Source organism: Rhagoletis zephyria, unplaced genomic scaffold (assembly GCF_001687245.7).
Source record: "Rhagoletis zephyria isolate East Lansing unplaced genomic scaffold, Rhagoletis_zephyria_1.1 Rzeph_scaffold_00144, whole genome shotgun sequence".
Classification (NCBI taxonomy): domain Eukaryota; kingdom Metazoa; phylum Arthropoda; class Insecta; order Diptera; family Tephritidae; genus Rhagoletis; species Rhagoletis zephyria.
Window position 1 is genome coordinate 183912 of NW_016157228.1, and position 5798 is coordinate 189709.

The window sequence follows — 5798 nt, forward strand, 5'->3', positions numbered from 1 at the left end:
CAAACCAGATATCTTTGTACTTATTTCAAAACCAAACTCATATGAAACGAATGCTTCGTTTTGTTAATAATTTATCATGTAACAGGATTATGCCACAGCAAAGCGTGGCAGGGTATAGCTAGTAGTTGATATATTTCAGATAATGTTTCATATGCCTAAGAAATAAATACAACAAAAAGTTCAATCGTTTTATGGGCATATCGCCGGGTCGTTACGTACCAGTTTCGATAATATGATGAGGTTTAAATTATTTAAAAAGAAGGCTGACGTTTTTTTCGACGTTCAGTTAAATAACAACAAATTTGAATATTCGAATTGCTCTCGCCTATAACTTAAAACTCTTTTTTCACAATTTACTGACATTGTTAAAGTGTTTTGCATACAAGACATAGAGCTAGATATTCTTTTCAGCGAATTGTTAGTCTTTCAAGGTTTTTGCGTAGTTGAAAAAATTAATTTAAGCCATGAGGAATTATAGATGAAGTCCCTAAATTGTGGTACTTTTATACAGTTTGAAAAAATATCTAATTTAGTTTTTTACAATACCACACTCAAACGAAGCAACTGAGAGGATCTTAAGTATAAAGTTTGCTTCCTGGCGCAAAGAGAGAAACCGGCTTCTAGCTAAAAGTATTTAAAGTGAACTTCATTTTAAAAGTAATTTTAGAATGAAATGTATAGAATTCTTTGACTATTTGAACACTGAAGATGGAAATGATCTCATTATTGCTATTCAAAAATGTCATAAATAAAAGATAATTTATTGGCTTCTGTGTACAATGATATGTAAACTCGTGTTAAAATGAATAACACTTTTATTTTTTATGAACTATATTTTATTTATGTACCAAAATATTGTTAAAAACAAGTAGTCTGGCGTTTTAAAGTATTATCTGTTACTTACATTCATAATTTTGCTTTGAACAAAGATGTCCTGAAAAGTACTGATTTTTTTGCATGAAAAAGTCTAACGTACTAATTTCGCGCCTAAAAAATCTGGCAACCCTTCGGTTTGTATGGGAGGTGCCACGACCCCTTTTCCGATAGCTCCAATTTTTCTCCAAGAATATGCGATGGATTTCATATATCTCCATACCAAGTTCCAGAACTCTACCATGAACATTTCCAGAGATATGGAGTATGAAAAATTCGGTTTGTATGGGAGGTTCCACGCCCCTTTGATATATCGAGATTTTTGTTAGCCGATAACCATCCTTTGAACGTCTGCAGCAGATGTCCAAAATTTCAAAAAAATCGGTTCAGTCGTTCTCGAGCGTTGCGATATATATAGTTGGATAAGAGTTGCTACTTTTCATATTGCGTTCACTTACGTACAAAAAACATAGCAGCATGGTTTTTATGCGTAATTATATACATACATATGTATGTACATAAATATGCATATACAGATGTAAGTGCTAACAGCAATGTTAGTTTCTCCTTCTGGCAACATCAGCGACTGTACATACATAATTGCCTACATTATTTCTCCATGAACTGTACATACATATTTGTTTTTTAACATAAGAGTCAACATTCCATTGTTTTGCGATGTATTCCGTACGAATGAACAGCAGAGGACGCTCTCAGCGCTGAGCAGCGCTGTTATGTGGGCATGTATGTTAGATTCTATAGGATTTTTGAAGTCCTGCAGTTCCATTTTTAGGAAGTATTTAACCTTTTTTTACCTAAGACAATGAGAAGCGCATCCAGAACCTATAACCTTCTTCTTCTTCTTTTTTGGCGCTGTAACCGCCTAAGCGATTTTGGTCGAGTTCAGCAAAGCACGCCAGTCGTTTCTCCTCTGTGCCAACTGACGCCAATTGGAAATGCCAAGTGAAGCCAAGTCCTTCTCCACCTGATCTTTCCATCACAGTGGGGGCCTCCCTCTTTCTCTGCTACCACCAGCGTGTTCCGAGTTGAATACTTTCAGAGCTGGAGCGCCGGTGTCCATTCGAACGACATGGCCAAGCCAGCGTAGCCGCTGTATTTTAATTCGCTGCACTATGTCCGTCTCGTTGTAAAGCTCATACAGCTCATCGTTCCATCGTCTGCGGTACTCGCCGTCGCCAACGCGTAAAGGCCCGTAAATCTTCCGCAAAATCTTTCTCTCAAACACTCCAAGAGCCGCCTCAGCGAATGTTGTCATTGTCCATGATTCTGCGCCATATAGCAGCACGGGCATGATGAGTGACTTATAGAGCGTGGTTTTCGTACGTCGAGAGAGGACTCCTGAATTGCCTACTCACTCCAAAGTAGCACTTGTTGGCAAGAGTGATTCTGCGTTGGATTCATTGCTGACATTATTATCGGTGTCAATGCTGGTTCCCAAGTAAACGAAATTCTCTACTTTCTCGATATTGTAACTGTCAACAGTGACGTGGGTACCAAGGCGCGAATGCGATGACTGTTTGTTTGATGACAGGAGATACTTCCTCTTGTCCTCGTTTACCACCAGACCCATTCGCTTTGCTTCCCTATCCAACTTGGAAAAGGCAGAACAGACTTCGCGGTTTTTGTTACCGATGATGTCGATGTCATCGGCATAAGCCAGCAATTGCACGATCTTGTAGTAAATTGTTCCTGAGCGGTTCAGTTCTGCAGCTCTTACTATATTCTCCAACACCAGATTAAAGAAGTCACATGAAAGGGAGTCGCCCTGTCTGAAACCCCGTTTTGCGGCGAACGGCTCGGAGAGGTCTTTCCCAATTCTGACGGAGCTGGTGGCATTGCTCAACGTCGACCCGCGAGAACCTATAACCGAAATTTCAAAAAAATCGGTACAGCCGATCTCGAGCTTTGCGAACAGAAAAAAACGGCTTTCAAAATATATATTAGTATAGATTAAAATATATATAACATATAAATGAGGCATTTTTTATCATATCGGACCCCAAATTTGGTGTCACAATTTCGATTGGCTTCACATTTTTTCTTTTTTTCATCGGATATATGTATGATCTGTCAAAGTTTGGATTTTTCAAATTGTTATATCTGGGGTTCTGCTCATCGTAGAGCCTTCATATTAACGCCGTTTTAAAGTTAAAGAAACAGGCTATACATTTATATATATATGATGGTCATGATTGTCCTAAAGTTAACATAGCTATTAACAGTTAAACTTTTTGAAGTTGATTTGCATAGCGGATACCAGTAAATTTGGTATTTAAAATTACACCATCGTAATCCTGGTTTAATACTTACACTCTCACAGAATAAACCATCTCGTCATAAAAAAATATTTTAAAAATAGTTCTTGAAAAACGCCTATTTTTTGGAACATGTTTTTATAGAAAATACATGTTAGCTTATTTCATAAAAAAATTTGAAGCGAATCATTTTTTTTTACGAAATCTGTCCGACTTGTATTTATACTTTATTACTACTACTTTAATATAATTTCTTTATATTTGTATATGTATAAATATATAGTATATCGATGGCTGAGTGGAAGATCGACCTATCTCGGCAGCCAGTTCGAAAACGCTCTATCTCAAAAAACTTTTCAAGAACGCCCTATTTCAGAATTCGTTTCAAAAACGCCCTATGTCAGCTGCCGATTCAAAAACGCCCTATATCAAGATATTTTCAATACATTTTGAAGTGAGATAGGGTGTTTTTGAACCGAATTTTGAGATAGGGTGTTTTCAATTAAATTCTGAAATAGGGCGTTCTGGAAAAGTTTTTTGAGATAGAGCGTTTTCGAACTGGTTGCCGAGATAGGTCGATCTTTCACTCATCCATCGATATGCAAATGTAAAAATGATCTCTTATTTTTTACTTTTTGTAAAAATTACTGCGACTGCAATGTGAATGAATTTCTGTTCCATAGTTTTTAGTTTATTCGGTTTGTAATTAGCTGTTTAAACTGATATAAAATAAAGATTTATATTTCTTTGGTTAAAAACACAAATAAATTTTTATATCAAGTATCCGATCTAAAGCAAGACTACAAAACTAGTTTGTTAGCATATTTAAATTAATGGTAATAATATCCCGAAATATCCCGGGATCCGGGATTACCAATGTAAGATCCCGAAATCCCGGGATTCACAAAATGGTCCGGGATTGGATGCCTTAGTTCCTATACAAGTGAAGAAAATAGATTGTCGATGTAATTGAGAAGATTAACAGGTTCCGTTAGAACAACTTATTGTTTCGTGTATAATGAGCCATATGAATAAAAATAAGTACATAATTGCTTTTTCTTAAAAGTTCAGTGCTTTCGCTCGATTTATTCAAACAAAATTGAAGTAAAATGTATGCAATTTTAAGCAAAAACAAATGCTTATTTTTTATTCATAGCCCAGTAAAATTAGACTTTTTCTTAAAAAAAATTTTTAACAGCAATTTTTTGATGCAATTTACTTCTATTTGACACGTAGATCATGGATCCACAGTTTGCCCTAAATTTCATTTGGCAACATTCCGCCATCTTGGAGTTAGGTGTTTTTTGGGTTTTTTCCAATTTGCAAGCTTATTGTGCATTTTTGTAAGAAATTGTTATATACAAATATGTAGAGAATTTAATTTCCCACATTTGTTGTATAGAAGGTTTTTTAAAAATAGCATTTTTTATTGTAAAAAATTAGCATACTGCAAAAAAAAATTTAAATTATCACAGTTTTCGCCATTTTTTGACAATTTCTGTTGAAAATACATAGCATATTGAAATTCCAAAGTTGTAGAGAATTTCATTCTTCACAACTTGTATACCTACATTTGTTTTGTACGACGCTAAGACCACGGCCGGGGACGTGCGAAACATAGCGATTAACCCAGAAAAATTAGTTAAATTTGGTAGGAAAAAAGAGCAAGTAAGAAAGTCTAAGTTCGGGCGGAGCCGAACATTAAATACCCGGCGCAAGTATTAAATATATGATTTTCAGCTTTCTGAAAGCTACCGCTACATGGTAAGCCGGGGTGTATCAATTTTGAGTAAATTAGCGTCCTTAAATTTCGAAATATTGAAGTTTCAAGCATTTCTGAAATTTACCGTTATAAAAAAGCGGCCTCAATTTTAGTCCGATTTCAATCATTTTCAACGTTTTGCTTTTAAATGGCAAGCACAATAACCATACCGAGTTTGGTATAAATTAGTAGAGCGGTTACCGAGATACATATGTATATGTGATCATAAGTGGGCGGTGCCACGCCCATTTTCCAAAATTTTACCATAAACGTATTTCTTGGTTAAGAATTGTTGCAAGCGTCAATTTTGAATGAATTAGCTTTAATATTTACTGATTTATCGAAGATTTCGTATTTCTCCAAATGACCGTTATATGAGATGTGGGCGTGGTTATTGTCCGATTTTAAAAATTTTCGGCCATCTGGTATGCTATAGCAAGGCTAACAACTGTGCCAAGTTTGGAAAAAATTGGTGTAGCGGTTACCGAGATATACGCATGTAACCTTAAGTGGGCGTGGCTACGCCCATTTTCCAAAAATTTATAATATTCTTATTTCTCGTCTAAAAGTTATTGTAAATATCAATTTTAAGTGAATAATCTTCAGTAGTTACTAAAATATCGCAGTTTTCGTATTTCTGAAAACTACCGTTACATGGGAGGTAGGCGTGGTTATTGTCCGATTTTACCTATTTTCAATACCGTCCGTCCTACGCCCGAAAGAAGTGCACGTACCAAGTTTCGTTAAGATATCTCAATTTTTACTCGAGTAATCGTGTGACAATCTTAATCGAGCTTAATCGATTTCTCTTTTCATTCTGATCATTTATGTATACATTTGTCTATATCTATCTCGATTCGTTTTGTCTGTTACAAACAACCGTTAGG

The 5798-nt window shown here is 35.6% G+C and overlaps 1 protein-coding gene and 1 long non-coding RNA gene across 3 annotated transcripts in view; both read right to left on the minus strand.

Annotated features, from left to right (window-relative positions):
* Window positions 1-5798, minus strand: part of Mondo (MLX interacting protein mondo) — a 419132-nt gene that overhangs the window by 168654 nt on the left and 244680 nt on the right. The window lies entirely within an intron of this gene.
* LOC108382236 (uncharacterized) overlaps window positions 3996-5798 on the minus strand; it is a 15248-nt gene continuing 13445 nt past the window's right edge. Inside the window, exon 3 of the long non-coding RNA XR_001849673.1 lies at window positions 3996-4076. This is a non-coding gene — a long non-coding RNA (uncharacterized LOC108382236). The remainder of the gene's footprint in view (window positions 4077-5798) is intronic.